Raw genomic sequence first — 10,006 nt, 5'->3', positions numbered from 1 at the left:
GCCCCTGCAAGGCTGCGATGGCCCCTGGGAAACTGGCGGAACCGCAGGAGCCACCCAGATGGCTTTGTCGATGGTCTGCGAACCAGCACGCGACCCCATGCACAACTATCACCCGAAGGGTGAGAGGGGCAAGAGCAGCTGTAGTGTTGCTGTCTCCTCACTTAAAAATGCTTTTAGAAGCAAAAGATTAAATTGTAAATGCTGTCTGACCTCATTTTTTTTCATTTATCTTTATTGTTGAGAGTATTACAGATGCCCCCCTTTTTCCCCCTATTGCCCCCTTCCACCCAGTTCCTGCCCCACCCTAGACCTTCACCACTCTACTGTCTGTGTCTGTAGGTAAGATCTTTGGCTAATCTCTTTCTACTCCTTCTCCCTTTCCTCTGAGATTTGTCGGTCTGTTCCATGCTTCCATGTCTCTGATTCTGTTTTATTCACCAGTTTATTTTGTTCATTATATTTCTTGTTGTTTATTTTGATTTTTAGATTCAATTATTGATAGATATGTATTTGTTGCCACGTTATTATTCCAATTTTTTATCTCTTATTCTTTTTCTTAAAGAATACCCTTCAGCATTTCATATAATACTGGTTTGGTAGTGATGAACTCCTTTAGCTTTATCTTGTCTGTGAAACTCTTTATCTGACCTTCAAGCCTAGTGATAGCTTTGCTGGGTAATTTTGGTTGTAGGTTCTTATTATTTATCACTTCGAATATTTCTTGCCACTCCCTTCTGGCCCGCAAAGTTTCTGTTGAGAAATCAGCTGACAGCATATGGTCACTCCCTTGTAGGTAACTAACTGCTTTTCTCCTACTGTTTCTAATATTGTCTCTTTGTCTTTAACCCTTGGTGTTTTAATTATGATGTGTCTTGGTGTGGGCCTTTTTGGGTTCCTCTTGTTTGGGACTCTCTGTGCTTCTTGGACTTGTAAGTCTATTTCTTTCACCAGGTAGGGAAGCTTTCTGTCATTATATCTTCAAATAGGTTTTCAATATCTTGCTCTCTCTCTTCCCCTCTGGCACCCCAATAACTTGAATGTTGGTGCACTTGAAGCTGTCCCAGAGGCTCTTTACACTATCTTTATTTTTTTTTTATTCTCCTTTCTTTTTGCTTTTCTGATTGGGTGTTTTTTGCTTCCTCATATTCCAAATCATTAACTTGATTCTCAGAATCCTCTACTCTGCTGTTGAATTCCTGTAAATTGTTCTTTATTTCAGTTAATGTATGCTTAATTTCTGACTGGTCCTTTTTCATGTCTTTGACATTCTCACTAAGATCCTTGAAGCTCTCATTACAATCCTTAAGTATAACCTTATAACCATGGTTTTTTTAAAAATATATTTTATTGATTTTTTACAGAGAGGAAGGGAGAGAGACAGAGAGTTAGAAACGTCGATGAGAGAGAAACATCGATCCGCCACCTCCCGCACATCTCCCACTGGGGATGTGCCCGCAACCCACGTACATGCCCTTGACCGGAACCGAACCTGGGACCCTTCAGTCCTCAGGCTGACGCTCTATCCACTGAGCCAAACCGGTTTTGGCGAACCATGGTTTTGAACTCTGTATCCAGTAGTTTTCTTGCTTCCCTTTCTTTCATTTGTGACATGTTTCTTTGTCTCTGCATTTTAACTGCTTCCCTGTATTTGTTTCCATGAATTAGGTAGAACTGCTATGTCTCCTGGAATTGGTAGAGTGGCCTTGTGTATTAGGTGTCCTGTAGTGCTGACTGGGTCAGCCTCCTCAGTCACCTGTGCTGGGCACTCTAAGTGCACCCCTTTGTGGGCTGTGTGCACAGTCTTATTGTAGTTGAAACCTTGATTTCTGTTGGTGTCTCTGGGAGGAATTGACCTCCAGGCCAATTGGCTGTGGAGACCAGGTGTAGCAACAGTGGGAGAGCTGCTGTGCAGGAGGCGAGGCCTGGCTTGAAGCAAGGGAGGCTGGTGCTAGTGCTGGGTCTGGGGCCTTTTTATTAATAGGTTTGGGGCACACTGTCACCAGCTGCAACTTGTTTGAGAGATTTTAGCAAAGTCCGAAGCCTGAGCTAGGACCAGCCATTCATATGGAAAAGCTGCTGCAAATAGCTTGCGTAGGGCTGCAAATTGGATGGGGCAGAGTCACAGGGGATACCCCAGGGTGGAGCAAACAGTGTGCTCCAGGCTGGTTGAGACTCAGATATGGCTGCCAGTCAGGCCTGTGACAGGGGAGGTCCCAGCATAGGAACAATGACCCTTGTAAGCACCGCAGTCTGGGAGAGAGCCACCCCTAAGTTCCTGCCCCAATGCCAGATAGTCTAGTTTCTTCCCCAGAGCTGCCTGGTGCTTGAGCTTCAAAGTATGGAGTCCCAGTACATTCAGGCACTGGCCCCTTCAAAGCAACACCTGGGTCCCCAGCAGCCTCTGTGTCACTCACCTACAATCCCCGCTGATTTTTACAGCCCGAAGTTATGGGGACTTCTCTTCCCAGCTTTGGAACCCTGGGTTGGGGTCTGGTGTGGGGCTGGGACTCCTTTCTCCTCACAGGCGGTCTCCACAGGGACGACCTCCTTCCTGATTAAAAAAGCGGCACATGTGGGTGATGGACAAGCCTGTTCTGCATCTCTGCCCCTCCTACCAGTCTCAGTGTCTTTCTTCTTTACTTCCTTGTTGTAGGACTTCCGTTCAGTCAGCTTTCAGGCGATTCTAAATGATGGATGTTCTGTATTTTAGTTGTAATTTTGATGTGATTGTGGGAGGCGTTGAGTACAGGCATCTTCCTATGCCACCATCTGGGTTCTCCTCGGATTTTTTTCTTCTAATTTGAGAGAGAAAGAGTGAGGAACATCGATTTGTTGTTCCACTGATGCTTTTAGCGGTTGATTCTCGTACATGTCCTGACTGGGGGATCAAACCTGCAATCTCGGCATATCGGGACCACAGTCTAACCAACTGAGCTACCCGGTCGGGGCCTGCTGGCTCACTCTCCTGCTGCAGTGAAAGTAGCCATGTGTCTGGGTCCCTTCAAAGACCCCCTGGGATTCAGGCAGGTGTTTCTGCAGGAAAGGACTGCACTCCTGGGAGAGAAGGAGACTCTGACCTGCACTGGCAGGGAGTTTGTGAGCTGCCTGAAGCCGGGCAGCAGCATCCTGGTCTGTGCTCTGCTGGGCTCTCAGTCTTCCCTCCCACCTGGCGACTCCCACCTGGCCCCTCCCACCTCTTTCCGTATGAGGACTGTTTCCTGTGGCGATCTTTGAAGTTCCAGTGAAGGAGCCCGCTCAGAAAGTGTCAGCCTCATGGCTTCAGAAAGATACGCACAGCCTTCTTGTGACAAGACACAACCTCTTGTATTTTCCCTGCAGCTAAGAAATGGTCTGCTCGTCTGCTCTGTTTATGAGCTTCCCAAGACCCAGAGGGAAAGGACCTTTAGCTTCCTCATGTGCCACACTCTCTCTTGTCCCCTGGCCTTGTCCATCCTCTGCCTGCAGTCTGGAGCACGCTTCTCCTCACCCTTTACCGGGTCAATTCTAGGCAAACTTCACATCTTACTTTGGGTGAGACTTCTTTCTGAAAAGTGAATCTGTTGGACTGAACTGTGTTCTTCCAATAGGTATATGTTGGAGCCCAGGTCCTCCCAGACGGTGCTTACAAGGGTCATTGTTCCTATGCTGGGACCTCCCCTGTCACAGGCCTGACTGGCAGCCATATCTGAGTCTCAACCAACCCAGGAGCATCCTTCTCAAGGATCTGAAAGCCTTTCTTTTGCAATGTTATTGTCAGGAAGTCTGGAGACTGACTCCCAGTCTCTGAGGGAGGGAGACTGGCCTGCATGTGAATGCAGTGAATGCAGCTAGCAGGCAGAGGGGACTGATCACTTTGACACTGAGCAACCCTCTTAATGGCTTTTGTAATTTTTCACTTCCCTGACGGCGCTGGCCTCCCACTGGTTTTTATACCTCCCTTACTTTATCTTTTACAAAAGTAACTTCTTTCCTAGTGAAACTTATCAGTATCTTTCTTTGTAGGGTCATATGTTGAGGTTATGTAAAAAATCGTGCTACTCCTCAAACTAATTTTAACAATTAGTAGGATCTTTTTTAAAAATAAAATATTTTATTGATTTTTAGAGAGTAAGGCAGAGAGAGAAGAAGAAGAAGAAGGAGAGAGAGAGAGAGAGAGAGAGAGAGAGAGAGAGAGAGAGAGAGACAAAGACACATTGATTGCCTCCCCTGCACCGTGAACTTGGTAAACCTTTGGGCAGTGGGCCTCAGAGGCTGGGCCTAGAGAGAGAGAGAGAGAGAGAAAGAGACATCGATTGGTTGCCTCCTGCACCACCCTGACTGGAGGATCAAACCAACAACTTGGGTAAGTGCCCGACAGGGACTCGAACCTGCCACCTTTCGCAGAGTATGGGACAAGGCTCCAACCAAGCCCCACCAGCCAGGGCCTCTTGGTGATTCTTGCCTGAATCACTTATTATTATGATGTTGCCACTGGTGATTTTCTAATCCCATCACTTCGTTTTATGTTTCTTAGTAAGAAAAAGCTTCAGCATCTCCTTCACTTCTTCACTTGTTTGAATCATTGTGGAGTCACACGTTTTTAAATTAAAAATAAATTCTTATTTTACTCAATGGGTTATCATTCTTTATTACCATTATTTATTTATTTTTTTTTTAAAAAATATTTTTATTGATTTCAGAGAGGAAGGGAGAGGGAGAGAGAGACAGAAACATCAATGATGAGGGAGAGTCATTGATCAGCTGCCGCCTGCATGCCCCTGACGGGGAATCGAACCTGTGACCTCCTGATTCAACCACTGAGCAATACCACTGGGCCCCATTATTTATTTTTGTGTCTGTATTTGCTACCAGTCCAAAGTCTGTGTGACTGATACTTCAAAAATCCAAAACTCAAAATGTCAGAGTTTGGAATAAGGAAAGGTTATTTTGTTTTGTTTTGTTTTGTTTTTAGTGTTTTTATTGACTTCAGAGAGATAGAAACATCAGTGATGGCCCTGGTACAAAGGTCACCAGGGCACAAAGCCCTGGGTGCCTAGCAAAGGAAGATTATAGGGTGGGACCTTGCCCCCAGGGTGACCTTCCCTCCCTGAGCATATCGTTGGTCATGTGATTTGGACCCTCTGACCTTTCCCCCTAGAGATAATATTTAGGCCTCAAGTTGTATTTCAGCTCCAGGCCCAGAAAAGGAACAAAACCAGACAAGCGGCCCCACAGCTGACCTCAGGACCAGCTGCACTGGATAATGACCCTCTGCCCTGGCGCCGAGCAATCAGTCAGTGGAGACCGAGACCCTGAAAGGCCACACCTGGAGAGCTGGTTTGGCTCAGTGGTTGAGCATTGAGGTATGAACCAGGAAGTCATGGTTTGATTCCCTGTGGGCTCAGTCCCCAGTGGAACCTGCAGGAGACAGCCAATCAATGATTCTCTCTCATCATTGATGTTTCTGTCTCTCCCTCTCTCTTCCTTTCTGAAATCAATAAAAATATATTTAAAACAAAACAAAACTGTCCAGACCTTGAGACTCTTGTCCTATGTGACACGTAGGTTGGACTTTTAAAATGTATAATATATTTTTATTGATTTCAGAGAGCAAGGGAGAGGGAGAGGGAGAAACATCAATGATGAGAGAGAACCATTGATCAGCTGCCTCTGCACACCCCCTACTGGGGATGGGGCCAGCAACCCGGGCATGTGTCCTTGACCAAAATCGAAACCAGGACCCTTCAGCCTGCAGGCCAATGCTCTATCCACTGAGCCAACCAGCTAGGGCAATGTTGTATTTTTTAATATAATGATTTTATAAGATTTAATTTTCAAATAGCTAATACACTCAGTTGACTCAAATATAGGGTGTCCCAAAATTCACACAATATTTGCAATTCAATTCAACTGCAAATCTTGCGTGAATTTTGGGACACCCTATATAAAAATACTAGTGGCCTGGTGCATGAGTTCATGCACATTGAAAGGAAATTAATCAGAAGAAATATTTTAATATTGCTATTTGCCCTTTCTCTATAATAGAAGTATCAACCAAATTCACCATCAACAATGACAGATCAAAACGCACGCATGCGACCTGAAGTCATTTTCAAGGTCCACCATTTCTTACTTCTTTTCAGTTGGGTCAAGTTTCTAAGCTTTCTAAATCTCCATTTTCTGGCTAATGAAAAGAAAATGGAATTCCACTGAGTCTCCTATCTACCTACTCCAGGACTCCTGTGAGGATCAAATGAGATGAGGCACGGGAAAATGCTTCACAGACATTTGGTTAAAGTATAAAATATTTGCACTTGGGTATAAAGTAAATCAGGTTCCTGGGCTGAAGAAACTGCAAAGAGGCTAGTTGCTAGGGAAAGGAAGCTGGGTGTTGCTATGTGACATCATTTACTTGGACAGACACTTAGAATAATAGCCTTTTATATATATAGATAAAACCTGCTACTATAATTCTTTTTATTTTATTGATTCGAGAGAGAGAGAGAAAAGAAGAGAGAGGTGGGGCAGGCTGGAGGAGATTAATGTGGGGAAAAGGGGGCATATGTAATACTTTCAACAATAAAGATTTAAAAATAAAAGGAGAGAGAGAGAAATATTGGTTTGTTGTTTCACTATTTATGCATTTATTGGTTGATTCTTGTATGTGTCCTGACCATGGGTCAAAACCACAACCTTTTGGTGAATCTAGACGAAGCTCTAACTGTGGTAGGCAGTTAGGTAAGAACAGAGCAAGGATGACAGGCCAGGTACAGAAGGTCACCAGGGTGAAGGGCCCTGGGTACCTAGAACTGGACAAAACTGGGAAAACAAAGACATGGCCCCAGGGTAACTTTTCCTCCCCTGGCACATCGCTGGTCATGGGGTTGGACCCGCCCCTGACCTTTCCTCCCCTGGCATGTTGCTAGTCATGCAGGCGAGGCCCCCTTAGAGCGGGAATCAACAGGAGAATCTGAGAGTAGGCCTTAAGCATTAAGCCCCTAGGACAATGAGGTTCTGACTCGCATCTCATCCATCCAGGCCTCAGTTGTGTTTCAGCTCCAGGCCCAGAAAAGCAGCGAAACCAGACAAGAGACACCGCCACAGCTGACCTCAGGGCCAGCTACATGGCACTCTGCCCTGATGCCAACCAATCAGTGAAGACCATGACCCTGAAAGTGCGCACCTGGAATACTGATGAACAAGCATGTCAAACTCAAAGGCTAGCGTGGGCTAAATAAACAAGGAGTAAGTGTATGTGTCGCAAAAAAACAAAAGCTTCAATTTTCATAGAAACGTAGGTTTATTTCGATAGAGACATGCTGAATATTTCAGCCTCTATAAAGGGCTGAAATAAATGGGTCATCATTAACATAAAATAGAACAGTTTAATAAAAATTAATATTTTTCTTGAACATTAAGTTACCAGACACTGAATAACTGCACAAATTAATAAGCGTAACGCAAATAAACCTCTTGTTCTCCAAAAGCAAAATATGTCCTGTTGCTCACACCAAACAAGTCAGTCCAAGACTAATGACATGGGAATCGGCTGCTAAAATATTCGCTGAAATATTAGCGAAGAGAAATGATGCGCCTGTGTGTAAGGCATGTAAGGGAAATGAATGCAACATGATTATAGTCATCGGGGGGGAGGGGCTGAGGGAGGTGGGGGGTGCCAACTGGGGCCCGATCAGGCTGGTTGGTTGCCGCAGTGTGTCATAGCCACCAGTCATTCGGTCATCCCTGCATTCTGGTTGCTTGGCTTTTATATATATAGATTATGTATAACAAGATATTGCAAAAATTAAGTAATGAAATTTTTATTAAAACATTTCTTACATACTGTTATATTGACTGGGCCACAAAAATATTCGTTGTGGGCTGCATGTGGCCTGTGGGCCGTGAGTCTGAGTTTGACATGCTTGCTGATGAACATGCTATTGAGAGCCTCCCCTGGGACCTCCCCTAAAATCCCCACCCTTCAAAGTCCTTAAGGAGGGAGGACCCAGCCGGCTCCCCAGAGCACTCCCTGGTTTTCCCCTCCCCTCCCCCTTCCACTCCCTCCTTCTTCCCCGCACATTTCCCTCGCCTCTCTTTCTCCAAGATCCAAGGGCCCCTCTTTTGCCTCTGTAACTTGTTTCCTGAGCCCATTTCTTCTACCACTCACTTCCACCTCTGTGACTTTCTAAATAAATGTTCTCTTAGGGAATTTTCTGAATTCTTTCCTTGCCAGACCCAAGTACGAGGTTGTTGAACCTGGTGCCCTCACCACCAGCATAACAGCTGAGCTACCAGCCAGGGCTATAATTCTTTTATTAAATAATATATAGAGACACTGATTTAAATGTCATAGCCAATACGACCTTGTGGTGGTGTTCACTGCAATTCTCTACCTGGCAGTTTTAAAAGAGCTTAAAATCAGGATGAAAAACCCCACCACACTGAAGATGTTCACTTTCAGAAGCCCCGGCCCAGGGCCCAGGGCCCAGGGCTCAGGGCCCAGGGCACAGGGCACAGGGCACAGGGCTCAGGGCACAGGCGGGAAGACCTTCCTGCTCCTGCAGGCCCTCCAGAGTCTGAAGGAGGAAGAGCTTTCAACTGACTTGTCTGGGGACACAAGTCTTTGAAATGCTGATAAACCTACTGTCTCCTCAACAAAGAAACACTTAAACTTTCCATTTGTGTGAGTGGACCCCTCAGGGCACGTGTGCAGGGGTTGCTTGGGGCCTGGGCCTGACAGCACCACCTGTGGGAGCTGAGGGGCACCGGGCTGGGCAGGGGGCTGAGATGTGACATGGCTGCACCTAAGCCTCAGCCGCCTGGCCTGCAGGTTGGGCTTCTGCACCCCAGTGACAGAGAGGCTGGGGAGCCAGGGAGTCCGTATCCCGCACCACCTGGGCCCTCGTGCCTCACACAGTAAGTCCAGTTCCTCCGTGCACAGCACTTCAGGGCGCTGGTCTCTTCCTGGGGACACTGAAAGAAGTGAATGGGCCACAGCAGCCTGTCCCCCCCCCCCGCCCCCCCAGGAAGTCACCCAGTCCCATATCCCTGGGGTGGGGGTCTGAGCTCCTGCCAGTGCGGGTGGCCACGCCGGTCCATCTGTAACCACGTAGAAACTTCATTTATTTATTGTGATATTTTCTCCTTTCTGTTAACGTAAAAAAAAACGTTGAAACCCGTAAAGAATTTTTGTGAGTTTATTTGAGCCAAACTGTCGTCATAGGCCGGGAAGCAGAACCTCAAATAATTGAGATAATGCTCCGGAGAATGGCGGGGTTACATCTGCATTTATACATTTGCAGTCAAAGGAGGGACGTAGGTGGGTTACATGAAATCCATTGGTGATAGATTAAGGCGGTGGGAGAAAGCAAAGGGGGAAACCCCTGGGATTGGATAAAAAGTAAAATGATGGACACATACTTAGGTGTGTGCAGGATCAATTAACATGATAATGAAGGAATTTGTAGTATCTGTCCTGGCCCCCAGCACATTTGGTTGTTCCCCAAGGGGTTCAGAAAAAGGGAAGTTACAAGTTACCCAGTCATTTCAAGGGTATGTTATCACAGATGCAAAGAGACAGATAGGCTCAGTTACGGTAAAGGTTGACCATGTCAGTGAAGATACGGGCCTAGATGTAACTGCCCACCATCACTGCTTTTAGTTAAAGTTTAATTTCAGACCATCCTTTGTGGTGACTTTAGTGCTCTGAGTTTGCAAGACCGCCATGCAGGCCTCCCCTGAGCTGTCAGGTCAGCCTGCGGCCCCTTCCGTCCACATTTCCTTTTGATCCGAACTCCAGCACCTGGCTCACCTGGCTCCTCCCCTGCACATCCACTCCCTTAATCATTTAAGTCCTCAGGACAACGAGGTTCCGATCAGCATCCAATAATCTTAGGAACAAAGCCTCTGGTCTGTTGACCACAGAGCAGAGTCAAACTAGAGATAACATCTGGGCCACAGTTGTGTGGCTCCTCCAGGCCCAGAAAAGTGGTGACACCAGATGAAGCAAGGCCACGGCAGACACCAA

The 10,006-nt window shown here is 46.3% G+C and overlaps 1 pseudogene; it reads right to left on the bottom strand.

Moving 5' to 3' along the window:
* LOC102754388 overlaps nt 1-9,589 on the bottom strand; it is an 11,453-nt pseudogene extending 1,864 nt beyond the window's left edge.
* Between the last annotated feature and the right edge of the window lie 417 nt (nt 9,590-10,006).

Source organism: Myotis davidii, unplaced genomic scaffold (genome assembly GCF_000327345.1).
Source record: "Myotis davidii unplaced genomic scaffold, ASM32734v1 scaffold648, whole genome shotgun sequence".
In the NCBI taxonomy this organism is placed as follows: Eukaryota; Metazoa; Chordata; class Mammalia; order Chiroptera; family Vespertilionidae; genus Myotis; species Myotis davidii.
The sequence above is the reverse complement of the archived record's forward strand: the minus strand, read 5'-3'. Positions and strand labels throughout refer to the sequence as shown.